Source organism: Polypterus senegalus, chromosome 17, assembly GCF_016835505.1.
Source record: "Polypterus senegalus isolate Bchr_013 chromosome 17, ASM1683550v1, whole genome shotgun sequence".
NCBI classification, from domain to species: domain Eukaryota; kingdom Metazoa; phylum Chordata; class Cladistia; order Polypteriformes; family Polypteridae; genus Polypterus; species Polypterus senegalus.
Window position 1 is genome coordinate 22,721,577 of NC_053170.1, and position 11,919 is coordinate 22,733,495.

At 41.9% G+C, this 11,919-nt stretch overlaps 1 long non-coding RNA gene across 2 annotated transcripts; it reads right to left on the bottom strand.

The window, feature by feature from the left end:
• Positions 1–362: 362 nt before the first annotated feature.
• Positions 363–11,701, bottom strand: LOC120517704. 2 transcript variants are annotated; one of them, XR_005631091.1, is made up of 4 exons: positions 11,484–11,701; positions 11,059–11,184; positions 918–1,173; positions 363–820 (listed from the first exon to the last, which is right to left on the bottom strand). It is a non-coding gene; the product is annotated as an uncharacterized LOC120517704 (long non-coding RNA). The 2 variants fall into 2 exon arrangements; XR_005631090.1 differs by having other exon boundaries at positions 363–823.
• Between the last annotated feature and the right edge of the window lie 218 nt (positions 11,702–11,919).

The window sequence follows — 11,919 nt, forward strand, 5'->3', positions numbered from 1 at the left end:
AGGACAACGATTTTGTGCAACAATTTTATGTCACTTTTTTATGTCACTTTTTGTCACACTTTAAATCGTGCTTATTTTAAAACCTACATATATATGTTTGGTATCATTCTTTTCAGAATTGACCTAACTTTAATGTGATCTTGTTAGATTTTCAGATTATTTTTCAGTTTTTAAATTATAAATTAAAAATATCAAGAACTCATATCCCGCGAGACAAGACTTTGGTCCAAGAGATTTCACCACGCTGAAAATAAAAGACAAAGAGTAGGACAGCTGCTGTACAGGCTTTTAAATGTTCAAAGCGCCGCGTGAGATGCAGATAACACAGCACGGCAGCAGGAGTTAAGCCAGCATTTGATCGAGCAAAGAGTTTAAGAGGGGGTTTTGGAGGAGCGACGTGGCAGAAATGCAAAGTGGCAGGCGAGCAAAGTGTGCACACACACATTATATATTGTGAAGTATAAAAAGACACAGAGAATCGATTAAGGGTTGGGAAAACCATCCCCGTATAGTGTGAACCGCTCAGGCCAAGCAGTAGCACTGAGGTACCGGTCGTATGCATACAAAGTACACGTTAGACAGAGAAACAGTTTCCAGAGGGAGCTTTTATGGGGTGGAACCAGAAGAAGTACAGTCGTAAAGGAAATGAGGGTGTCGGAGGCATGGTGTGATGAAGGTGATGTCAGTGTGGGAAGCCGGAAGGGAGGACATCAACAAGGGACCGGAAATGAAGTCATGCCGGGGGGCCGTAGCTTGATGCGGAAGTACGTTGTTGGTGAATCGTCTGTTTATATTTTGTTGGGTTTCGTCTCTGTTTTTCCTGCTGAGAAAGAGAGAAAGGCATTAATGTGCTGTCTAGTAGTCCCCTCCTGCGGTTTTCCATGCTCTGCCAAGCCCGTTAGATGCCCCCTACTCACTCGTGTGACTATTTAACATCCAAGCGAAACCAAACAAAAGTCCTTTGTCTTTCTTGCCCTTGCATTTGGGCTACAAGATGGTACTGAAGATTGAGATTCAGCTTCTAGCCAAAGGTTTAGGGCCAATCTGTTCAGGACCTCCACCCAGCAGGTTGCTCTCAGCAAAATGATGCTTCCTTCCAGGATGCCGGGTGATTTACGGATGGTTAACCAGAAGAGGCGGAGCCAGTTGCCCTCACTGGGTTGTTTCTTGTTGCTGTGGAGAAAGAAGGAGATGACAATGTTAATGATATCGCCTCAACTTCAATGAAGTTTGAATTTCTCATGCACGTCTGTGGATCTCCACACAGGCTCCATCACGCTTATGTAATAACCTGCCAGACTGAGTGGGGGTGCTGCCAGTAACACTGTTTTCTCCTTCTCTCCCTACAGCACAGAGAAACTGCCCAATGAGGGCACCTACCTTCACCCATTCCAGTTCTCTGACAATAAAGCCACCAGACTTCCGTAAGGAGGTGTCATTTACCAAAGGGACGTGCCACTAAATGACATAAAATGTCTACTGAAAGAATCTGGTTTTTTTGGTCCAAAATTAATGCCATGACAGACATTGTTTTTGTTTATTTTGCCCTCTCAGTAAATGGGATGAGCACGTTGGCACCCCAAATTATCATACAGACAGTCTGCAATTCCTGTAACCAGCCACCATACATATATATATATATATATATATATATTGTGGCTTGTACCTCCTCCAGACCGCGAGGGGGCGTCCGTCCTGGTTACGCTGGTGGCCTCGGGTAGAGTGCATGGAAGCCCAGCCCTGTAGGGGCCCGTGGTCACCGCCAGACGGCGCCCCACTTCCAGACCATCATCTGCCACATCCGGCCAGGGCAGGAGCCCAGCCGGGACGCCCAGGAGGACCGGAGGAGGGCCTGTACCTCCACCAGGCCACGAGGGGGTGTCCGCCCTGGTTATGTTGGTGGCCTCGGGTAAGGGGCATGGAAGCCCAGCCCTGTAGGGGCCCGTGGCACAGCCCTGGAGCCCAGCACTTCCGCCACACCAGGAAGTGCTGGGGGGAAGACGACTGGGGACACCCGGGTGCACAGCCGGCACTTCCGCCACACAAGGGCGTGTCTGCGGAGGAGTGCGGGAAGCAGCTGGAGCCCATTCGGGTTCCCATAAAAGGGGCCGCCTCCCAGCAGTCGTGGCGAGAGTCGGGAGGAAGGAAGACGGATCTGGAGTGAGGACTGGAGGCGGCCAGGAGAAAGGCACCAAGACTGGAAGAGTGTGGCCTGGACTTTGGGGGATCGGTGCTGGAGGCACTGGGGTGTGACTGCACGGTAGACTTTGTACATAGTAGTTTTAAAATAAATGGTGTCCGTCTGTCTGTGTCCAGGCCAGCGTTCACAATATATATATATATATATATACACTAGACTGGTAGTTTGGTTATTAATTTTGTGAACTTTGTGACTTGTGCCACACTTCTAATTTAACAAAAAAGAAAAGAATAAGACTGGCAAAACAGAGAACGAAAGGCCCATTTATGAGGGGCCATTGCTTCCCTCTGCAAAAGAGGACGTCATGCTGCCATCAGAAATAAAAAGAGACATTTTTAACAAAGAGATTTTATTGCAAACATAGCAGAGTGCCCTCATGCTGGCGAGATCTAATAAGAGTCGTGTAACAGGCCAGTCCCAAGTGAGCCGCTGAGAGCCACGGGATGCAGGTGGCAAAGTAATCAAAGGATCCTTTGGAAACAATAGGTCAAAAAAACAAGAGTGATGGCTTCACAGGACTGTGGGAATGGGATATTGATCTGGAGCACATGCTTTAAGACTTATTTAAAGATGCTCTCTCTGTATCCTTGAGTCAGCAGATACATGAGCACCATGTACTCTAAAAAAAGACCTGGCAGGGGACGTCGAGGCAACAGAAACGGCGGTGAGGTGTGCAAATGGAAACCAGCAACAGCACCAGTAGCCTGGCAACTCATAAAAAACTTCATGAAGTCCGTCTCAGCAAAATGATTATTCACAACTGATCAACCTGCTGAACAGTCTGTACGTTTTTTTGAACGTCATAACTCTGTTATGGGTTTGTAGCAGCATCTGGTGTCAGACTGGAACAAGTCCACCATGGCACATGGTAAATGGTAAGAAATCAGAGTGCAAAGAGGAAAAGCGAAAAACAACATGAAACACACACAGACAGCAGCCTGCCTGGAAATCAAAACTGACATCTTTGGAGCTGTGAAGCAAATCCAGTGATCCCTGTGATTACACATCACCCCGACCGCTGAGCCACATTTATTCATTTATTGAATAATATAACAATTCAGGTTACAGGTGGAGGGGAAGAAGCAGCTTTGAGTACAAGGCAGTCCATCATAGCGCTATCTGTTAATTTATAATTAGGAAACACACACACCAAGGACCTGGGCTCAGTTTCAGTGTGGAGCCTCCACATTCACTAAATCCACACAGATAAGAACGGAGTTAGAATCTGAAGCATATGGCTCCTTATCTACCTTAATAAAAACATAAGTGTGTGTGTCTTTATGCATCTGTGTGTCCGTTAAGTTGCTGTGTCTCTATCATTCCAACGGATGGCTCATCACAAACATCTGTAGTATAAAATGCATTGTGTCTGTCATTCCAACAGATGGTGCATCACAAACATTAGCACTGCCTTTACGAATTCCATACAAGATAGCAAATGCATTGCATTTGCCATTCCAACAAATGGCACACCACATACATTAACACTGCTTTTACCAACCCCATATCAAATGACATATAACAGAGGCTTATGCATTTTATTTATCATTCCAACAGATGGAGCGTCACAAACATTACCACTGCTTTTACAAATCCCATACAATATGGCAAGTAACAGAGACATGTGCATTGCATTTTCCAATCCAATAGATGGCACCTCACATACATTAACACTGCTTTTACAAACCCCATATCAAATGGCATATAACAGAAGCTTGTGCATTGTATTTGTCATTTCAACAGATGGTGCATCACAAACATTAGCAATGCATTTACGAATCCCATACAAGATAGCAAATGCACTGCATTTGCCATTCCAACAAATGGCACACCACATACATTAACACTGCTTTTACAAACCCCATATCAAATGACATATAACAGAGGCTTATGCATTTTATTTATCATTCCAACAGATGGAGCATCACAAACATTACCACTGCTTTTACAAACCCCATATCAAATGGCATATACCAGAGACATATGCATTGTATTTATCATTGCAACAGACAGCACATCAGAAATATTTAAAGTAATGCATTTTATTACTACAAATGTTTGTGATGCACCACCTGTTGAAATGACAAATGCAATCTATTGTATTACTACATGCAATACAAAATACATTCCAATAGGTGGTGCACAGCAAATGTTAACACCTCAGTCGCTGATTACTTAGATTTCAACCTACCTTAGACAGGTAGCACAGCTCATCTATATATAAATATGTATTTATTTTTACATTTATTCAAAGCGATTTATGAAAGAGTTCAACATAATCAGATACAGTGGTGTGAAAAACTATTTGCCCCCTTCCTGATTTCTTATTCTTTTGCATGTTTGTCTCACAAAATGTTTCTGATCATCAAACACATTTAACCATTAGTCAAATATAACACAAGTAAACACAAAATGCAGTTTTTAAATGATGGTTTTATTATTTAGGAGAAAAAATCCAAACCTACATGGCCCTGTGTGAAAAAGTAATTGCCCCCTGAACCTAATAACTGGTTGGGTCACCCTTAGCAGCAATAACTGCAATCAAGCGTTTGCGATAACCAGCAATGAGTCTTTTACAGCGCTCTGGAGGAATTTTGGCCCACTCATCTTTGCAGAATTGTTGTAATTCAGCTTTATTTGAGGGTTTTCTAGCATGAACCGCCTTTTTAAGGTCATGCCATAGCATCTCAATTGGATTCAGGTCAGGACTTTGACTAGGCCACTCCAAAGTCTTCATTTTGTTTTTCTTCAGCCATTCAGAGGTGGATTTGCTGGTGTGTTTTGGGTCATTGTCCTGTTGCAGCACCCAAGATCGCTTCAGCTTGAGTTGACGAACAGATGGCCGGACATTCTCCTTCAGGATTTTTTGGTAGACAGTAGAATTCATGGTTCCATCTATCACAGCAAGCCTTCCAGGTCCTGAAGCAGCAAAACAACCCCAGACCATCACACTACCACCACCATATTTTACTGTTGGTATGATGTTCTTTTTCTGAAATGCTGTGTTCCTTTTACGCCAGATGTAACGGGACATTTGCCTTCCAAAAGTTCAACTTTTGTCTCATCAGTCCACAAGGTATTTTCCCAAAAGTCTTGGCAATCATTGAGATGTTTCTTAGCAAAATTGAGACGAGCCCTAATGTTCTTTTGCTTAACAGTGGTTTGCGCCTTGGAAATCTGCCATGCAGGCCGTTTTTGCCCAGTCTCTTTCTTATGGTGGAGTCGTGAACACTGACCTTAATTGAGGCAAGTGAGGCCTGCAGTTCCTTAGACGTTGTCCTGGGGTCTTTTGTGACCTCTCGGATGAGTCGTCTCTGCGCTCTTGGGGTAATTTTGGTCGGCCGGCCACTCCTGGGAAGGTTCACCACTGTTCCATGTTTTTGCCATTTGTGGATAATGGCTCTCACTGTGGTTCGCTGGAGTCCCAAAGCTTTAGAAATGGCTTTATAACCTTTACCAGACTGATAGATCTCAATTACTTCTGTTCTCATTTGTTCCTGAGTTTCTTTGGATCTTGGCATGATGTCTAGCTTTTGAGGTGCTTTTGGTCTACTTCTCTGTGTCAGGCAGCTCCTATTTAAGTGATTTCTTGATTGAAACAGGTGTGGCAGTAATCAGGCCTGGGGGTGGCTACGGAAATTGAACTCAGGTGTGATACACCACAGTTAGGTTATTTTTGAACAAGGGGGCAATTATTTTTTCACACAGGGCCATGTAGGTTTGGATTTTTTTTCTCCCTAAATAATAAAAAACATCATTTAAAAACTGCATTTTGTGTTTACTTGTGTTATATTTGACTAATGGTTAAATGTGTTTGATGATCAGAAACATTTTGTGTGACAAACATGCAAAAGAATAAGAAATCAGGAAGGGGGCAAATAGTTTTTCACACCACTGTAACATCAGTCTGGGGACTGTTTGAGAACAAGTGTGAGAGGACAAGGTCATAAGATTGATCATCACAAATGAAGAGCTTTAAACAAAACAGAGCATAAGATGAGTTCATCTATCCATAGTTACAAGAACCTATCAAAGCCATCATCAATTAGACCGACATTCACAGAGGAAGCAAGTCTTCAAAGACTGAGGGAATGAGCAGTTTGGATGGAGGTGGGCAACTCGTTACACCAGCTAGGAGTGGCATATAAGAAGAGTCTGGACTGAGATTTGATGCAGAGGTGGCATCATCCAACACCATTTACTAACAGACCTGAGTAGGCGAGAAGCAGCATCAGACCTCATTAGTGCCCCCATATACAGGGGTGATGACCCACTGACTACACTGTTGGCAGGCATTGAACTTAAAGTGTGCTGCTACAGACAGCCAGTGGAGTAACCTGAGAAGAGGTATGACACATGCCCACCTCGGCAGGCTGAATGCAAGACGTGCTGCCACATTTCAGTTTCATTTGGTGGCACATACAACTATACTCCTGTCAGTAAACAGTTGCAGTGAACACGATGTGGCACGACTGAATTGAGGATCTTGGGGGGCTGGAGCTTATCCTTGCAGCAGAGAGCACATTGCAGGAAACAACTCTGTGCAGGGCACCCATCAAATGTAGGGCACACAAATGTACACAGCCACACTGGGGACAGTTTAGAGTTAACAGCCTTCCCACCATGCACATCTTTGGGGATGTGGGAAGAAAAGCCACACAGACAAACTGTGCACAGACAACAATGGGGTGTACTATTTGACACCAAGTCACTGGGTGCCACCCACAGAATGAACAATTGCTGAAAATTGATGAACAGAAGAAAGGCAGAAGGATCTGAAATGATGTGACACACTGGGGAACCACTGCACTAAAGATCACATAAGGCTGACACGACGTGCAGTGCCAGCTCTACATGGCCCCACATGCATAAAATTCAATAATTTACTGCATGTACCTCTGATCCCTTGCAAAATATTCACTTTATTTTACAGCCTGTTGCTGATGTACTGTACATACATGAAGCATATAATACACATACACAGATTAGAAATATAATGAAATATAAAGTCGTGTGATGGAGAGAGAGCTGACTCCTAGCACCCCTAGACTCAAGAAAGTGGGATACCCGGTGTTAAAGGAGACACGCGGAAAATAAATGTGTTTGTATCATTCAGACGCGTGGGGCGCTTCTAGCCTGCCCTTAGATTTGAGTCTCTTGTTCGGATTCCCACAGCAGCCTTTTTAGGTACAATACAGCGCAGAATGTGTGTGTGAAATGATGACATGAACTGAGACGGGAGGAAAAAGCGGGCAGTGGGTGTGAGCAGATGTCTGGCATGGGGGGCTAAGAGGCTACGTGGGTTTAGAAACAGCAGAACACACGTAGCAAACTTTTACAAAGTCATCTTTGGGATAAATAAAGCACTATCTATCTATCTATCTATCTATCTATCTATCTATCTATCTATCTATTATATAGTGCCTTTCATATCTACCTATCTATCTATCTATCTATCTATCTATCTATCTATCTATCTATCTATCTATCTATCTATTATATAGTGCCTTTCATATCTATCTATCTATCTATCTATCTATCTATCTATCTATCTATCTATCTATCTATCATATAGTGCCTTTCAAATCTATCTATCTATCTATCTATCTATCTATCATATAGTGCCTTTCAATCTATCTATCTATCTATCTATCTATCTATCTATCTATCTATTATATAGTGCCTTTCATATCTATCTATCTATCTATCTATCTATCTATCTATCTATCTATCTATCTATTATATAGTGCCTTTCATATCTATCTATCTATCTATCTATCTATCTATCTATCTATCTATTATATAGTGCCTTTCATATCTATCTATCTATCTATCTATCTATCTATCTATCTATCTTTCTATATCTATCTATCTATCTATCTATCTATCTATCTATCTATCTATCTATCTATCTATCTATCTATTATATAGTGCCTTTCATATCTATCTATCTATCTATCTCTATCTATCTATCTATCTATCTATCTATTATATAGTGCCTTTCATATCTATCTATCTATCTATCTATCTATCTATCTATCTATCTATCTATCTATCTATTATATAGTGCCTTTCATATCTATCTATCTATCTATCTATCTATCTATCTATCTATCTATCTATCTATCTTAATGTTTTTGGTAAAAGTTTTAAAGCTAGAAAAGAAAACCCCTTCAGAGATTCCTTCCACCGCAGTCTGACCAGTTCCTTTCCTACGCCACAGTCAGAAGTCGAGCTGTCAAATTCCTTTGTAGCAGGAGGCCCCTCATAGCTGACCTGAGGTCCAGCCGGACTTCAGCATTGATGAAAGGAGAGAATGATGCCACGGTGGAGTGAATCATAAAGTGGAATGGCAGAGTGACACTGCGGGAGACAGCAGACACTACAGGGATTAGTAATGGGTTGCTATGACCATCATAAGATGTGTTGTGGCTTTGATGAAATCACACTGAGCTGGCATGGCCAAGAGATAACAAATAGTAAAGGCACCGTCAGCTTCTTAGGAGACCACTCTGGGCCTGGATTTCTGGTCAGTCAGTAAAATGGTCCCGTAAAGAGCCACACAACACCCACACATGTAAGGCTATATAAATCTTTCACATCTTTTCTTGGGGTGAGGGTTACCTCCTGTTACTGACATGGAATGGTAGAGAGGAGAAAGTGTCAGTTCTGCGGTTGGATCGGAGTTCAGCTCCTTTACTAGCTTAATGCCTGTGCTGTGACGTGTCACCCATCCTTCCATTTGTCTCCTCTGCTGGATCCCAGGACATTGCACTCTATCCCATAAGTGCCAGGTGTGAGGCAAGACCTCAGGCTGATCGTCAGACGTATTCTTTATTGGAGGTTCAGATGGAGCCTGGCCTGTCAGCACCCTTTCAATGACTTACTGTGCACTTGTGCACTTTTCTTATGGGCTGTAATTCCATGTAAAAAGAAGATTAACACAAAATCCCCACGCAGTCTTCAGAAGGGTGTGTTTCTGTCAATCATATTTTCAAAAGTATTTTTTATCTTCACTGCAGATCCTTGTTTTCTTGCCAGCCATCTGTCTGCCTCTGGAATTACACTGAGCTCCAGGTCAATTTAACGGGTTCATCGTTTAGTCCAATTTGTGAACAGCAGAAGTCTCTCTGGAGGGAAACAAACCCCCTGCCTGGCTGAGATTCCTTCAAGTAAACACAACATGCAAAGTCCACACTCGGTTCAGCTTTTACAAGTCTGCTAGAGATCACAATTCTTATTTTGGGGGGAGGCAGGACGCAAAACACCTTGAATGTATTATATTCTTAATGCGGCCTGCATTGTCATCGCAGCCTACTCTATTGTCACTTTTTTGAATAGATCAGGATTAATGAAAAAGCAGCGCTGCATATATTAATTTCCTTTTTAAAGACAGATGCGATGCCTTTATAGTTCTCGGGCTAACAAGTGCAGAACAGACAGATGTATTATTTCTCTTCTGTTATCTGTGAGATGAGGTTGGATATTGATAAGATCCCATATGTGCAGATCAGGCACATCAGAGCATTGAAATTCTCACGTAAAGACATCCACGTGAAACAGCAGCTGCAGCGTCCTCACACTCCGTGTTATTACAGCACGCATCCTGCTAATTATATATTTAAAGATATTCAGATTAGCAATGTTGCCCTGAAAAGAAGGCTTTCCACCTGAATCTCATGTCTACGGACAGGACACACTTACCTAACCAGTGTGAAGATACTCCGAAGACTGTGGAACGGGGGGCCGGGGGTCCCCTGACTTAAAGACCCCAACAAAGGCTGAGCTCTACATGAGGAGCCTCATGCTGTGGTTTGGATGAGAAATTCACTGAAGTGTCTTATAAAAGTGTTTTGAGCCGTTCTCTTGTTTTGTTAAGTGACAAATTCTACATGTTCACTTTGATGTCCCTACGCAAAGCATTGAAAGTCAAAACTATTGGAGAAAACATCTTAAGGGGTTTCATTATGCAAAAAAAAAAAAATTATTCTTCTTCCACTTCATCTTTGACCACTTCTATGTGGGATAGATAGATAGATAGATAGATGAAAGGCACTATATAATAGATAGATAGATAGATAGATAGATAGATAGATAGATAGATAGATAGATAGATAGATAGATAGATAGATAGATGAAGGGCACTATATGATAGATAGATAGATAGATAGATAGATAGATAGATAGATAGATAGATAGATAGATAGATAGATGAAAGCCACTATATAATAGATAGATAGATAGATAGATAGATAGATAGATAGATAGATAGATAGATAGATGAAAGCCACTATATAATAGATAGATAGATAGATAGATAGATAGATAGATAGATAGATAGATAGATAGATGAAAGCCACTATATAATAGATAGATAGATAGATAGATAGATAGATAGATAGATAGATAGATAGATAGATAGATAGATATGAAAGGCACTATATAATAGATAGATAGATAGATAGATAGATAGATAGATAGATAGATAGAATTTGTCAGTCTTCTCCAGACAGCTCGGTCCTTCACCTCCCCCCCGTCAGACTCTTTTCCTTCAGATCTTCCTTTACTTCATCCCTCCACCTCCACTTTGGCCTCCTTCACTTTCTCTTCCCCATTCCCATCACTCCAATCTAGTTCCAAGTTCAATCTACTTTCCAGTACTTTCTTAGCTATCTCCCCCACTTGTGTTGTACCTCTGATTATCTCATTTCTTCTTCTGTCCTTGTTTATAACTCCACACATCCATCTCCACATTCTCATTTCTGCCACATCTTCCTTCTTGTCCCATGCTCCCTTTTCCGCCCATGTCTCATTTCCATACATCATTGCTGGTCTTACCACCATCTTAAACATCTTACCTTTAACAGCCACCTTAATTCTTTTTACCACACAATACGCCTGCTACCTTCTTCCAGTTGTTCCATCCACACTGCACTAAGTGGGTCACCTCACCATCCAGTTCTCCAACTCAGCTACCGCTGATCCTATGGAAAGTTTAGTCAAATATTAGCTAAATGAAATTGATGGAATGAGTTGTCATCTCTCATTTGTCAGATTTCTTATGTTCTAAATATTTAAATTTCACAAATCTTTTCAATAGCCTCTTCTCTGGTGCTACACATTACAACACAATTCTGCCGTAGAAGAATAACATATGGATAAAGAATCTGTAAGAAATGTCTGACAGCTGTCACACATGTGCGAGATGGAGGCAGTCAAAGAGCCTAAATATGAGTGAAATCTCGCGAGACAAGGGACTATCACGTAGTACTTCTGTTTCTACCTGAAGAAAACTGGAAGAAAAATAAATCTCTCCATTTCCGGCTCCAAAATGGTCGTGATGATGTCACTTCCAGTCCACTCCAATGACGTCACTTCCGGTTCCACGATCCATTACTTCTGTCTACTCCTGATGATGTTGGTTCCGTGTTTCCGCCTCCAATCATCACTTCCGGCCAACCATTTCCTCTCCCATCATACATTCTGTTATAAAAACGCCATCTTGTCTAAAGTAAATCATTCATTCTGTACTGAAAAGTCATTTTGAATCGCTTGCTTTATTTCAATTGTCTGGACGACAATATATGGGGACGATCCCCAAACCTTTTTCTATTTTTGAAGACTTTAGTATCACACAGCGTCAACTCAGCAACAACCAGCTTCTCTTAGGAATGTCTCCTACACCTTGCTGAATCCGTACCTCAACATATTCAGGCTGT